This window comes from Capricornis sumatraensis, chromosome 7, assembly GCF_032405125.1.
Source record: "Capricornis sumatraensis isolate serow.1 chromosome 7, serow.2, whole genome shotgun sequence".
In the NCBI taxonomy this organism is placed as follows: Eukaryota; Metazoa; Chordata; class Mammalia; order Artiodactyla; family Bovidae; genus Capricornis; species Capricornis sumatraensis.
Genome location: NC_091075.1, coordinates 79,684,765 through 79,700,923, shown reverse-complemented (window position 1 = coordinate 79,700,923; position 16,159 = coordinate 79,684,765).

Below are 16,159 nucleotides of genomic sequence, written 5' to 3'. Positions count from 1 at the left end.
GTTAAGCACAGCAAGTGTCCCGGAAGGAAGTCTTAAAAACATTAAACTATAAACACACAAACATTTTAGTGTCATTCACAGGGAAACTTCAAGGTACATGAAAACAATAATGAGTAGCTAATAAAATGGGCCACCCTCCCTCCGCCCCTTTGTTCTCTTCCATCCTTGGAAGAAGGTGCTTGCGTTCCCCCAACACCCTTCCTCTCTCAGGGGCAGAATCAGTGGAAAATCCTACTATGTCTCCTACCTGTATTTGTTCCCCAAATAGGAGAAATAGAATTGGCAAGACACTAACTTTAAGTACGTCATGTACTCAATTTCAGCAGTGGTAAAAATGTTAAGGTAACACTTCTATGTGGGTCTGTCCCTGGGCTCTTTCCCTTCTCCACACGCCACTATGCCCTTAAGCATCCTTTTCTTCCCACTGGGAAGAGAATTACTAGGACAAGTCTTGAGCTTGCTTTCAGGGAGATCATGGTTCTCCAGCTTCTTCCTCTACAAAGAGGTAGGTGAGACCATTTCAGGGGGATAGTTTAAAACAGCACATTTTAGTCAAGCTACCTTCTCTTAAATTAGCCTTGATGACTCAAAAAATAGTTTGATTTTAGTTTGCCAGTTAGTTCCTAAATGAGACAGAACCAAGGCAGGACTTGTGTACTATTCAACCCCACCAATGAGACAAAACATTAAATTGCTAATTATTTAATATCTGGACTACAGACACCACCATTCAGTAAATTATAATATACATCTTAATTGTACTTTAAACAGTTTCTTTTTACTATATTACACATATATAAAATATATAATCTTTCACCCATATTGTTTCCACACTTTTAGAAACATTTATAGTGTTTGCTTACTTTCACACTTCATATCCCATTAAAATTGTAATCTGTAATCCATAAACATTTGTCACAGAATAAGTCGTTTTCTTTCAAAGTAAAAGTCAGTAATATTAAATTATTAAAATATAACAAATAACAAAATAGTTTTATAAAAAGTACAGTCCTTAGAAAGATCCCTGTTTAAATTCTGGTTTAATTGATTCATTTGATATGTGAATTTGAAAAAGGTAATTAATATCTCTGTTGGGCTGCACCACCACTCCCAGGCCTACAAGATCTGTACTTGCCCAGATTTAAGACGTAAGAGACTGGAGTCAGCAACAGAAACGTCAGTCATTTAGATGAATGAGGGAAGCTTGGATGGATGAAGCAAAGTCCTAGAGTGACACCTCATCTTCTGCATCCCAAGGCAGGAAGGACACGGTGGCAGTATAGGGCATGCTGGGGGGGTGAGATTACCAGTTAGAGAGGGGAACTGATGTCAGGTGGTCTCACTAGTTACCAGGGAAACCAGTAGATGGGCACACGCCCTCACAGCCCCTTTGATGAGAACAATCACTAGCTAGGTCCTGCGGCAAGTATCTAAGAAGGTCAGTCATATGTGTAGGATACAAGTGAAGCAAGGCCCAGGTCAGGAAGGAGACATACAGAAAGCCATACAGCAGCCATTTTGAGTGGCCTGACTATACACTCTATAGTCCTTATTTTCCTAATCTATGAAATACAAATAAATACCTCTTAAATTTGATTGTGAGGTCAAATATAGTATGTCAGAATAGCATCAGACAATTAATAAATGAATATATTAATATTTTATTGAAGGTGAAGGTGAAAAAAAGCTGGCTTAATACTTATCATTCCACAAACTAAGATCATGGCATCCAGTCCCATCACTTCATGGCAAATAGATGGGAAAACATTGGAAATAGTGACAGACTTTATATTCCTGGGCTCCAAAATCATTGCAGATAGTGACTGCAGCCATGAAATTAAAAGACGTTTGCTCCTTGGAAGAAAAGCTATGACAAATCTAGATAGTTTATTAAAAAGCAGAGACATCACTTTGCCTACAAAGATCCATATAGCTAAATCTATCATTTTTTCCAGTAATCATATACGGATGTGACAGTTGGACCATAAAGAAAGCTGAGTGCCAAAGAATTGATGCTTTTAAACTATAGTGTTGGAGAAGGCTCTTGAGAGTCCCTTGGACTGAAAGGAGATCAAACCAGTCAATCCTAAAGGAAATCAACCCTCAATATTCATTGGAAGGACTGATGCTGAAGCAGAATTTCCAATATTTTGGACACCTAAATGTGAAGAACTGACTCTTCGAAAAAGACCCTGATGCTGGGAAAGACTGAAAGCAAGAGAAGAAGAGAACAACAGAGCATGAGGGGGTTGGATGCCATCATCAGCACAAAGGATGTGAGTTTGAGCAAATTCCAGGAGATAGTGAAGGACAAGGAAACCTGACGTGCAGCAGTCCATGGGGCAGCAAAGAGTTGGACGTGACTGAGCAACTGAACAACAATATTAACATTTTAGATGCTGTTGTCACCATGTGGTAATGAAACCATAGAAAACCATTTTTCATTATTACATTAATTTTCAAAAACACATTTCCAAGTTTATACCAGGAAAAAGAAATGCTTAATATTATGATTCTGGTTTTTCTTTCTCACCTTACCTACTAATTGTTTGACACTGGGCAAGTCATTGTTTCATTACAAGCATCAGTCCCTGCATCTAGATGCTTTAAAAACTGCATTATTTTGCACACAAGGCTTCAATAATGGATGTAAAGTGGTCAGCACAGAGTAAGCATTAAACAAATGTTATTTCCTTTCCCTCCTTCCCTTGACCAGAGGAAGTTCACTTTGAGTTCATTTTGTTTTCTTTATAGCAGAAAATGGCCATTGGAAGTTTTAGCCCTTGGGCTTTAAAGATTGATGTAGAGACAGAATTTCTTTGTCCTTTATGAAAACGTTCCAGAAAATGGTTGCACACTTGGAGAATAGGGAATTGACTGGAAAGGGAACTGCTTGAGGTGGTGAGAATGTTCTGAACCTGGTTTTAAGTGGTGGTTATCCAGTTGTATGTATACTGTCAGAAGTCATTAAACAGACGGCTTAAGAGGTGTGTATATTTCATGTTAATTACAATACCATTTTTTTAAATTTAAGCTAATCTGAGACTCAGAAAATCAAAACACTTTATGGAAAGATACTATACATCTTTTCTTCTATGAACCACATATTATTAAAAAAATTTTTTAAAAATAGGAAAATTTACTTGGAAATCTAGATGCCCTACTTTTCTTTTAAAATCAGTCCTAAAGGAAATCAGTCCTGAATATTCATTGGAAGGACTGATGCTAAAGCTGAAACACCAATACTTTGACCACCTGATGCAAAGAACTGGCTCATTTGAAAAGACCCTGATGCTGGGAAAGATTGGGGGCAGGAAGAGAAGGGGACGGCAGAGGATGAGAAGGTTGGATGGCATCACCGACTCAATGCACATAAGTTTGAGTAAGCTCCAGGAGCTGGTGATGGACAGGGAAGCCTGGCATGCTGCAGTCCACGAGGTTGCAAAGAGCCAGACACGACTGAGCGACTGAACTTAACTGAACTGAAAGACAAATAAAAGAGAACCTTTAGAGTTTCCCCAAACCCTACCAACTCTAGCATTTCCTACACCAACATACCATACTTTTGTGAACCAAATTTTCACTGATATTATAATACAATCTACAACAATATATAATATAGTTGTTTTGTTATTTTAGACTTGAACTTTCCTCAGAAGGAGCACGAGATGCTTTATAGGTTCTGGAACGATATAATAATATAGAAATTTTAATACATGAGTATTAGTATTTCCTACTACCAAAGCTCCAAATGTAGATTAAAACTCACTTTTCATGGAAAAATATTCACAATTTAAGTGTTGGAACTAAATTATGGGGGCTTCCCTAGTGGTTCAGTGGTAAAGAATCCGCCTGCAATGCAGGAGACACAGGTTCCATCCCTGGGTCAAGAAAATCCTTGGAGAAGGAAACGGCAACCCACTCCAGTATTCTTGCCAGGAAAATACCATGGACAGAAGAGCCTGGCGGGCCACAGTTCATGGGGTCACAAAAAGTCACTGGACACAACTGAAGTGACTAAGCATGAACACTATGTCTTGTTTATTATAGACTTCAAGTAAAATAGTTGGAAAAAATTATTTGTAAAATCTGCTGTTTCAAAAAAATCAATGGTTCAAATTATTCCAGTGAATGGTTCATGTGAGGCATAAGGCTTAGGACTGATAACAAACACTAGCTATTTGATCTTGAATAACAGAATATGACTTCATAATTTAACAATTTAATCTTGCCTCATAACTTAATACATATGACCAAGAACTCTGCTTTTTTGACTGAAATTTGAGCCAAAGACAAAGGATTCTAGGGTAGGCACTGTTGGTCCACTGTTGAAACTGATTCACTGCTAAGACTACCAGGATTATTTCAGGTGATTTTTAAGATGGAAGAACCTTCCTATCAAAATTACTTTGCTCTGGGATTTTCCATAAACACTCTCTGTATTAATAACACTGAGATTTAAATCAATAAGACACCCAGGAAACGTTACACCAAGGTCCTTTGGAGCTTGTTAAAACAGAAATGATCAGAAACATGTTGTTACAAGGAAGCACTCCCCCTTCCTCCTTCTGCCATGTGCACCACACACACACACACACACACAGATAACTTCTAAAATGAAAATCTGAAAATTTTAACCAACACAAGAAGAGGAAAGCACTAATTAGTATACAAAAGCCAAAAAACATTCAAAGCTACTAAATGTAAGAATGCACACAGTGACCTCAGGTATAAAACTTAAAAATAAATAAGGGCTCCTCACTGCCTGTTACAATTCAGGAGTTTGTTTTTCAATGGCATAACCTAAAGGAGGGGTGAATTATTTAATCACTTTACCAAATAATATAAACAAACAAACTGGAAGTCCCAAGACCTCAAGAGCACAGGGAGTATTTCACCTACAATAGAACAATGTCTATTCCCTTGAGAGTTGCACAACTACTGGATTAAAATCAAATGCATTTCACTACAAAGCAAAAAACAAGAAGTGAATCAATTACATGAGGGCAAGAGCAATCACACAATGAGGTCTTCACCACTATGAAAGCAGCAGAAGAGTCAGGCAGCAGGGCTACTGCACAAATATTCTACAATTAGCAGCAGCAGCTACACAAACAACATTGTAGCTCTCATTTACCTGGAGAGTCTGTCACATCTGTGCACAGCAGCCACAGCTGCTACCCAAGGCACAGAAATGAACATGTTCACACCCTTGAAAAAACAAGCTGTCTATTATCATCTGCTAATACTGAACATAATGCCTGTGAAGAGAGTAAAGATTCTGTGTTGCAGTTAAACTGTGATTTCTGCAAGATTTAACATATCTTTATTTTTCATCACATCCATGTTTTATGTAGCCATCCAAGATTGCTATGCACTTTTCAGTATTTACTAAATTAAATGAGGAAATCAACCTATACTAGGTAGTTTGTGGAACCATGCATAAAATTCACTACTGTAGTATATGAACACAGAATGACTTACTTTAAAACCTTGAGAAAGAAAGCTATGCTAAACTTAAAAATCTCACATTACAGGCATTTAATGATGCCACCTGAAATTCAAAAAATGTATAAATATCTAATTAATTTTTTACTACAAAAGTGTAAGACTCCTAACAATAAAAGGAAATTACAGATTTAGGCATATAACAGTGCTCTTCCAGAAAGAGTTTCTGTCATAACTACTTTCAGATGAAAATCACACATAGGATCATTTAATATTAAATTTGCTGGTGAAGAAAAAAAATTCAAATTTATCAGTATTAATAACTGTCAACATTAGATAACATTTCCCGTGTTCAAGGCACCATTTTAAATACTTCACATACACTGTTATTAATCTTTAAAACAACCTATGAGACACTCTTATTATTCCCAATACACAGATGAGGAATTGGAGTTACAGGAAGAAGAAGTGATATTTTTCCCCTAAGACCACACAGCATGTAAAAGCTGTGTATGTGCTGCGTGTTAAATCACTTCAGTTGTGTCTGACTTTTTTCAACACTATGGACTGTAGCCTACCAGGCTTCTCTGTCCATAGGATTTTCCAGGCAAGAATACTGGAGTGGGTTGCCATGCTCTCTTCCAGGGGATCTTCCTAACCCAGGGACCGGAGATCGAATCTCCTGCATTTGCAGGCAGGTTCTTTACCACTAGCACCACCTGGGAAGCCAAGGTGGCTTTTATCAGTAAAAGCTGAAGCTGCGCTTTCAAAGTAGCCATTCTATCTCACAAGCTCTGAGAGCCTAAGTACCACACAACTAGTATATAACTATTCTTTCAAGATGCAGATGTTTGTTGTTTTAACTCCATAAAGAAAAGTTATAAATTTGAATAGTCATATGAGTTGATATTATAAAAGAAAATTTTAACAGTTTCTTAGAATTTATACATGATAAGGAATGTGAATGATTCCTTATAACTTACCTTAAGAATTTATGCAATAATACAGCAACTTTTCCATTAATTTTAAAAAATATATGTTGGAATCTCTTTTTCAATTTAGCACCTCTGACAGAATTCATTTTCATATTCATTTCTCACTAAAGTTTCAGGGATACTGATGAGGTCCATATTACATTTCATAGTAACTGTAAGGAATAGACTTCACATTTGAAAGGCTAAATATATTTTGAGCCAAGTCAGATCATGATGTGACAGAAATATTTCATAAGTATTAACAAAACAGTGGTTCTTACTTTCTTATCTATTACCAGTTATAAAGACAATTCCACTGAGAAGTTCAAAAATGAGTTAGCAATATCCTTATCACTAGAATAAGAGTATAGTGTCTCAAAATGACTATTTTAAAAGATTGTCTTATTTACATTAATCGTTGCAATTCTGAATTTTTTTTTCTAAATATCATTACTTTGTAGTTAAATCCCATAATCCAATATGAAAATGAGTTAGGATTTTGTTTTATGGCCATTTTTTAATCATCATCAAATGTATGTTAATAGTTTTTGAACCTGGATAGCAAAAATGTAACATTAGCGGTAAAATTAAATCTTATAAAAATTTTCCATGACTAAAAGAATTTTTTTCAGTTTTAAGCAGGGGGAAAAAAAAACACAGAAAGTGAAAAGTTGTTCAAGGAGAAGTAGACAATGCTTAGTTCATAAATCATTCAGCTTTTTATAAAAAAACTCCCCCAATGCCTACTTGTTAGATAAAAACATTCAAGGACAGGATGAGATTTAACCATTTGCTTCAGTGTCTCCATCGATAGCCTTCACTTCCCTGTCTGGGAAGTAAGTAAGTGAAGTGGCTCAGTGGCTCAGTTTGTGACCCCATGGATTGTAGCCTACCAGGCTCCTCTGTCCATGGGATTTTCCAGGCAATAGCACTGGAGTGGATTGCCATTTAGCTCTGTACAAATCTTCACTCTCCAGGCAAACAAGTGGCTGCAGTTTGCTGTTTCTTCATCTTTTCCCCTCATTACTCACCCTACGATTATCCATCATCATGCTTTTAATAAAATCCTCCTACTCTAACAAACAAAATTTATACAATCATATCTCAAGCACAATCTTTTACATTTTCCTCTCAATTTACATACACAATAATATCTGACACTTTTGAGTCTTATCTACTTCAAAGAAAACTTCTTAAGACCAAGGATTACAATATAATCTTTGTATTATAATCTAAGAGTCAAGGTGATAATTATGCACCAGATATCTTCAAACTAATTTCTAAGCATTTTGTTCTTGCTTCTGTCAATCTTTACATATAAGCTTCTGAAGGTCAAATTCTAGACTGTCTTTACAAAAAACTAAAAATAAAAAAGCTCTAGCAATAAGCCCTAAAATTTATTATGCAAATATTTGCTAAACTATTTACAGTTTATAATTTTTAACACTTTTCATATTGTTAGTATATTTTGGTTGCTGTTGGTATTTTTGATTTACCCTCATCAAGAGACAAATTGAGATTTGTTCTTATTCCTAATACTCAAAAGAAATCTCTCTTTCTCTTCCTGAGCTGCTTACTTAGCTATTTCATCACTAGAGGAGTAAAAGGAGGCAAAGTATGAAAAGGAATTATCTATTAGTCCTTTTGGGGTAAAGAGACATTTTTACACCAGTTAAGATAGTTGTAAGTGAATTTAAAATATTGACACAAGATTGACAGCTGCTCACATTCTGCCTGAAAGGTTTACTACTGGCATGAACTCCCGGCAGCTGCTTGTTTGAAACGTGAGAAAACATTTGGACAGTTAGGATAGCCTGATTTTCCCCTTAAAATCTGTTTGGCAAAACTTCCTGGCAGTTAATTTGATCCTGTGAAAAAGCTTTAAAAAAATAAATAAATAAAAAGTGTTCACATCTCTTCACAAAACTTGTTTTGCCACTATAGACAGTATTTTAAATAGTGTTTTAACCTCACAATCTTTTTATGCTAATACTTTTCACTTAGTAAAATTGTAAAGTGGATAGCAGAGTAAGCTATTATAATAAAATGATTATATCTACAGCTTTATCAATAACTGCATGTGTGCTAAATTGATTCAGTAGTTTCTGATTCCTTGCAACCCTGTGGACTATAGTCCGCCAGGTTCCTCTGTCCATGGGATTCTCCATGCCCTCCTTCAGTGGACCTCCCCAACCCAAGGATAGAACCCCTGTCTCTTACGTCTCCTGCATTGAAAGGCAGGTTCTTTACACTAGCGTCACCTGGGAAGCCCCTTATCAATAAGCACAAAATCTTTATTAAGAAACTAACAACATTAAGATTTGAGGACTTGTTCTCAAGCATTAGGGCAAATTTACAAGAACAGTTCAAAAACATCTTAATCCTATAACAGTCTAGAGTAAAAACCAGCATGAGCCATTTCATCCATCCATGCACTCTGCATAAAATAACCAGTGCCCAGGAATGTGTAATTTGTGTCCTCAACTTTTATAATAATTTCCTAAGCATTCCTTTTCCTTAATGGGTGTTCCTCTCTCCTTTTAACTGCTTTCTTCACATTCACTTTCAAGTATGCCATGGCCGTTTGCAGGGCAACTCCTTATCTAAGGCAGAGCAATCTAAAGGGTATTGATTTATGATGGCTATGTAATTTACAAACTCTGCAATTCTCCTGCAAAATTTATTCAAAAAAGACTTACATTAAGTTTGGCATTCATTAGTCTGGTCTATTCCAGTTTCATGTTAATATCAGATCTGTTTGGAAGATTTATGCATTTAGAGCATCTATATTTGTTTGGCAGATTTTAAAGTATTTGCAAAATCATAACAACCCTTTAGAAACATTTGCATTGAAACACTGAATGAAGGCTATGACAGCTGTAACCTGAGATTAAATGGAGATAAAACACTGGCATTATATATGAGAATGATTTACTTGGTAAATGTAACTTAAGAAGTTCTTGTATTTCAACTAAATGAGTTATTTCTTTCAAGATTAATAAAAGAAAATATTAGAATTATCCAGTATTAATAAGCGTAAACTAAATAATTCTTAAATTTAAAAAGCCACTTTTCAGCAAGCTGCTATGCTTGTCTAAAATAGAAAACTGGATCCCAAATTTGATGGTAAATGAGACAGCAACTAAAAACATTCAAGGTAAAAATAATAATAATGTCCTGCGCTGTGCTCAGTCTCTTGGTGGTGGTGGTATAATCACTAAGTAGTATCCAACTCTTGTGACCCCAAAGACTGTAGCCCACCAAGCTCCTCTGTCCATGGGATTCCCCAGGCAAGAATAGAGGAGTGCATTGCCATTTCCTTCTCCAGGGGCTCAGTCTCTTGGTAATGTACAGTTCTTTGCGATCCCATAGACTGCAGTCTACCAAGCTTCTCTACCCATTGAATTCTTGAGTAATAATAATAATAGTAATAAATAATAAAAGATACCATATAGATTTTCTACTATAAACACCAAAATTATCTTGGTTACCTTTTAAGAAATCACATCTGTTATACCAGATTTGCTAATGAACAGTGAAATTGTTAATTACTAAGTTTTTGCCTATAACTGAGAAAATATACAACATTAATCTTTAAGGAAAATTATCCAGATTCTTAACAATAGACCTTATATATATCCAAAAAAAGAAGTCTTCATATCACCTGACATATGCATCTAACTTTCATATAACCAAAACTGAATTTAGATTCACATAAAACCTCTCATTTTTTTTCAAATTAATAGTAACTCAGAAAGTAAAACAGATCTTTTCAAAGATGTAAAGTTTTATGCAAAAGGTGGCAACGTTGTGCATAAATTAATGGCTCTAATTCCATGTGACTTAAAAGCAAGTTGCCAGCAAACTGATCATCTGAGTCAGCACTTACCTCTCATTCTTTATTTCTAGCATAAGAAGGAAATTAAGTGAAGATGCTGACAAAAACATAGGTTTTCTTTTAAGACACCAGTAAAGAACATGATCAAGGACATTTAAAATAAGGAGAACCTGACATTACACAAAAGAGTTCAGCGAACATGTTCCTGACACAGCCTCACAATGATGCTGATAAATTAATATTTATGTTAATGCTTTGCCTGCAATATATGAAGTGCTTCTTCAGTGTTCTAAACAGCAATGTGCCACGGAATGTAGGAATTGACACATCATAGGAAAGCAGAGAAAAAAGATGAGGAGAGTGTACACGGTGGAAGAAGGATGGAGACAAACACTCAAGTTATAATTTTAGAAATTATTTTCTTAATTATTTAATTACAAATAGATTATATCACATATTCAAAAACAAGGTAAATGTTCGATATACAATGTGTCCATTACCGCTAATGAAGTAGAAAAGATATCCGTTCACGCTAAAGTTATTTCAAAATGTATAATTATTCACATGGTTACAGATTTTTGATTGCTCACTCTCTAGACTACAAAAACCAAAGCCAACATCTGATTAAGTTATGGTAGCCTGTAATAAATCATTTGAAGTCATTTATTTGGAAATGGAACCCTTTCTAACCTTTCTTATTATTAAAACATATCAATCTAATCAATTTAACTTTCAACAGATATTACTTTTCTCTTCCTGTCAAAATGTACCATGGGTTTTCTACTCAATATAAGCTTTTTAGCTACAGAAGTAAAGAACTCTGCTATTTAAGGATTTGATTTTATTATTATTTTTAATGTACCAATGGTTGTCCTGATGGTTATTATTTGGCTGAATGAATTGAAGTGAGGCTCCCTGGGCAGCTGCTGACATAATGACTGATTGTGTGCAGAGTTGAGAATGTGAATGATAAATTTTGAAAGGCTCCGGAATTTGTTAACAACAAAAGTAGCTACAGTTCCTAAAATCTAACCATTTGTTCTCCACAACAAAAGAAGACTCAAAGGCTTTTGTTTAATGAAATGATTCAAAAACAGGATACAGAGGAATTAAGGGTTATCTTTACCAGCACAATACAGCAAGCAGCTTGTGTGCCCAAGGAGATGTATCACAAATGTAGGCCAGTTAACACAGCATAGATAGTATTAATCTGATTCTATCCCCTTAATATTATTATGATACTCTCATGACAGCTTTCTTAATATCTTCATGCTTTTACTCAAAAAAAAAAAAAAAAGAAGCACATAGAAATAGGAACAATTTAAATAACTTTCACATGAACAAGTTTATAATGAATTACAGAACATTTAATAATTAAAACATGCTCAAATTAGTTTACAACAAACGTCAAAAATCACTAAAAATGTTTTTTTTGTTTTTGTTTGTTTGTTTGTTTGTTTTTTAAATAGCTGAAATCCTTGGTTATAATATGTACTAACTATGTAATCTTGAGGAACTGATTCTCCTCAAACCTTTTTCCATGCATGTAAAATGACAAATTGGAAGATTATACAAAATTCTAAAAATAAAACACATAAGAGAAAGCCTGGCAAATGGTAAGTGTTTTAATAACTGAGTGGTGGTGGTAACAGTGATATATGAGTATTAAGGACCATTCTAGAAGGTATCTTATTTAAAGTTCATAAGAATCTCCTGACTAAAAAATAAATAAATAAATAAATAAAATAAAAAGAATCTCCTGACTTAATTAAAACAAACCCTTGAAGAATATCAAAATATACTACCCCAAAATATGACTACAGGAGTTCAAGATATCTTACTACAAATTATACTGCTCTGAAACACTGATTAGTTTCAGCTATAGGCATATGAACAACAGCAAATGTAGGGAGAGGCTTTCCCTGAATTTCTCTCATCTGCCTAATGATAGAACTCCCAAGAGGAACTCAACATCAGAAATCACTTCCTGGGAACTTCATCCCCAAGAAAGACTGACTTTTGTCACAGGATAGGAGACTAAAAGTTGACACCACACCAAGACAAACCAAAGTTTGTCCAAACTATCATCCCCACATCTATTTTTCCAAGGGCCCATTCATCTTCCCTAAAATCATCTATTCTCTCCAACTTATAGATCTAAATCCCCCTACCCTTTCTCTATTAAAATGGCATTCAAGACTGAATTCTAAGCCACTTCAGGGAGTTACTACTCATTTTTCTCTGGGTATCTCCTAAATACACATGAGCTATACAAGGTAATAAACTTCTTTTGTTTTTCTGTTGTTATCTGTCTTTTATTACAGGAGACACAGCTGTGAACTTACAAGGGTAGAGGGAAAATTACTTTTCCTCCCTTATACCCACACATCAGAAAGGAGAGAAGAGGGTATTCTAACTAAGGTGAAAAATAAGGCAGTAAATTTCAGTAAGTTTTGTCTCCTCAAAAACCCTCCTTTTCCCCAGGATACCCTGTGCCTTCAGTTATAGAAACATGATTCAAGAAAAATACAGAAAGGAATAAGACATCAAGATGACAGAGGAATAGCTGAACATGGACTACTTCTCTCTCCAGGGATACATTAGGAATACATATTCAAAAGCACAGGATCTCACAGAGCACCAGCTGAAAGCTGGCCAGGAGTCCCTAACCACCAGAAACGAATATGGATCCACACAAAACTTGGTAGAGCAAAGGAAGGAAGGGAAAATGAGGAGGAGAAAGGAGGAGGAGAGAGAGCAGGACCTGACCTGTACCTGGGGGATAGAGGAACTGAAGCAAGGGTGAGATTCCCACATCAGAGTAATAGTTTGGGACAGAGAGGAGGCATATGGGCTGTTGGAGAGTGAAGCAGCTGATCTGTGACAGTCTGAGTGGAGTGAGAACCATACAGAAAATCTGTACTGCAGCCCTACAAAACCTCAACAGGGATGTGGGTCCTCTAGTTAAGGAAGAGGATCAAAAAACTTTCCACCAGCTGTACAAGCTGCAGAGTAAATCCACATGATCAACTAAGTAGACTTTGTATCCGTGGAATATATAAGAGGACGATGAGTGGTCACACAAAAGAAAAAGCCCTAGCTCTGGCAACCGTGGACATTGAAGGCAAGTACACAGAAGCAGAATCAAATTAGAGTCTAAGTTGTCCCCACAGCAGGTCCAGAGAATAGTACAGTATTGGATGGCCTTCTAGGGAGGTGGAGGTGGAACTACCACTTATATACATTTTTCTCCCTCCTTTTTTCCCTTTAGTATTTTCTTTTTCACATTGTTCATGTTCTTTATTATTCCTTTAATTTTTATTTTTTATAACTTTTTCTATTTTTAGAAGTCTTATTTCTAAATAAATTCATTATTCTCCCTTATTTCTACAGTATTGATCTCTTCTTTTTTGGCTCTTGTTTTTATCCTTTTTTTCTTCTTCTTCTTTTTTATTCTTTTCCCTTTGTAAGTGTGCAAGTTTCTTTGGGTGTCCTTGGCTATTGAGTGGTGATTTCATTGTTACCCTCGGGGTTTTGTCTTCTGTGCTGTGAGGCCTGTGAAGTCTTGATACTACAATAAAGTGACAGGCCAGAATCCCCAATGTGGGATATCCGAATCTAGGACTTTAGACCACCAGAGAACTCCTGACATCATGGACCATTAATCAATGAGACCTCTGCCAAAGGCCTCCATATCAACATTAAAACCAAGCCCCACCCAAAGGCCAGAAATCTCCAGTGCTGAACGCCTCATGCCAAACCATTAGCAAAACAGAAACACAACCCTCCCCCATAGCAGAAAGGTTACTCAAAGTGATACCGAGCACATAGATACCCCAAGACATACCAGTGGACATGTCAAGCCTCTTCAGAAAGATAATATGCAGCTCCATCCACCAGAACACAGAACAAGTACTCCCAACAAGGAAACCTTCACAAGTCACTGTTCAAACCTCACCCATGAGGGGAAAGACTCCACAATTAAAAGGAACTATGACCTCCCACCCTGCATGCGGAAAGGAGACCCCAAACACAGCACACCAGGCCTCCTTGTCCAACAACAACTGCCGGAGTCTACACAAACCCATGTCCATTGACTCGGTGATGCAATACAACCATCTCATCCTCGGTCGTCCCCTTCTCCTCCCACATTCAAACTTTCCCAGCATCAAGGTCTTTTCAAATGAGTCAGCTCTTCACATCAGGTGGCCAAAGTATTGGAGTTTCAGCTTCAACATCAGTCTTTCCAATGAACACTCAGGACTGATCTCCTTTAGGATGGACTGGTTGGATCTCCTTGCAGTCCAAGCAACTCTCAAGAGTCTTCTCTAACACCACAGTTCAAAAGCATCAATTCTTCGGCGCTCACCTTTCTTTATAGTCCACCTCTCACATCCATACATGACCACTGGAAAAACCATAGCCTTGACTAGATGGACCTTTGTTGGCAAAGTAATGTCTCAGCTTTTTAATATGCTGTATAAATTGGTCATAGCTTTCCTTCCAAAGAGTAAGCGTCTTTTAATTTCATGGCTGCAATCACCATCTGCAGTGATTTTGGAGCCTAGGAAAACAAAGTCAGCCACTGTTTCCACTGTTTCCTCATCTATTTGCCATCAAGTGAAGGGACCAGATGCCACGATCTTACTTTTCTGAATGTTGAGCTTTAAGCCAACTTTTTCAGTCTCCTCTTTCACTTTCATCAAGAGGCTCTTTAGTTATTCTTCACTTTCTGCCATAAGGGTGGTATCATCTGCATATCTGAGTTTGTTGATATTTCTCCTGGCAATCTTAATTCCAGCTTCCGCTTCATCCAGCCCAGTGTTTCTCATGATGTACTCTGCATATATTTAAATAAGCACGGTGACAATATACAGCCTAGATATACTCCTTTTCCTATTTGGAACCAGTCTGTTGTTCCAGGTCCAGTTCTAACTGCTGCTTCCTGGCCTGCATACAGGTTTCTCAAGAGGCAGGTCAAGTGGTCTGGTATTACAATTTCATTCAGAATTTTCCACAGTTTATTGTGATCCACACAGTCAAAGGCTTTGGCATAGTCAATAAAGCAGAAATAGATGTTTTTCTGGAACTCTCTTGCTTTTTCCATGATCCAGCGGATGTTGGCAATTTGATCTCTGGTTCCTCTGCCTTTTTGAAAGCTAGTTTGAACATATGGAAGTCCATGGTTCACATATTGCTGAAGCCTGGCTTGGAGAATTTTGAGCATTACTTTACTAGCATGTGAGATGAGTGCAATTGTGTGGTAGTTTGAGCATTCTTTGGCATTGCCTTTCTTTGGGATTGGAATGAAAACTAACCTTTTCCAGTCCTGAGTTCCAGTCCTGGCCACTGCTGACTTTCCTAAATTTGCTGACATATTGAGTGCAGCACTTTCACAGCATCATCTTTCAGGATTTGAAACAGCTCAACTGGAATTCCATCACCTCCACTAGATGTTCATAGTGACACTTCCTAAGACCCACTTGACTTCACATTCCAGGATGTCTGGCTCTAGGTGAGTGTGAGGGATCACACCATCATGAAAGTGTTTCCTCTAAAATCAGGTACAAGGCAAGAGTGCCCATTATGATTCAAAATAGTTTTAGAAGTCATAGCTAGAGCAATCAGAGAGGAAAAAGAAATAAAAAGAAACTAGATTGGAAAAGTGGAAGTAAAACCCTCACTGTTTGCAGATGACATGATACTATACATAGAAAACCCTAAAGATGCCACCAGAAAATTACTAAAACTAATCAATGAATATAGCTAAGTTGCAGGATATAAAATTAATACACAGAAATTCATTGCATTATTATATACTAACAATGAAAAATCAGAAAGAGACATTATGGAAACAATCCCATTCACCACTGCAACAAAAAGAATAAAATACCTAGGG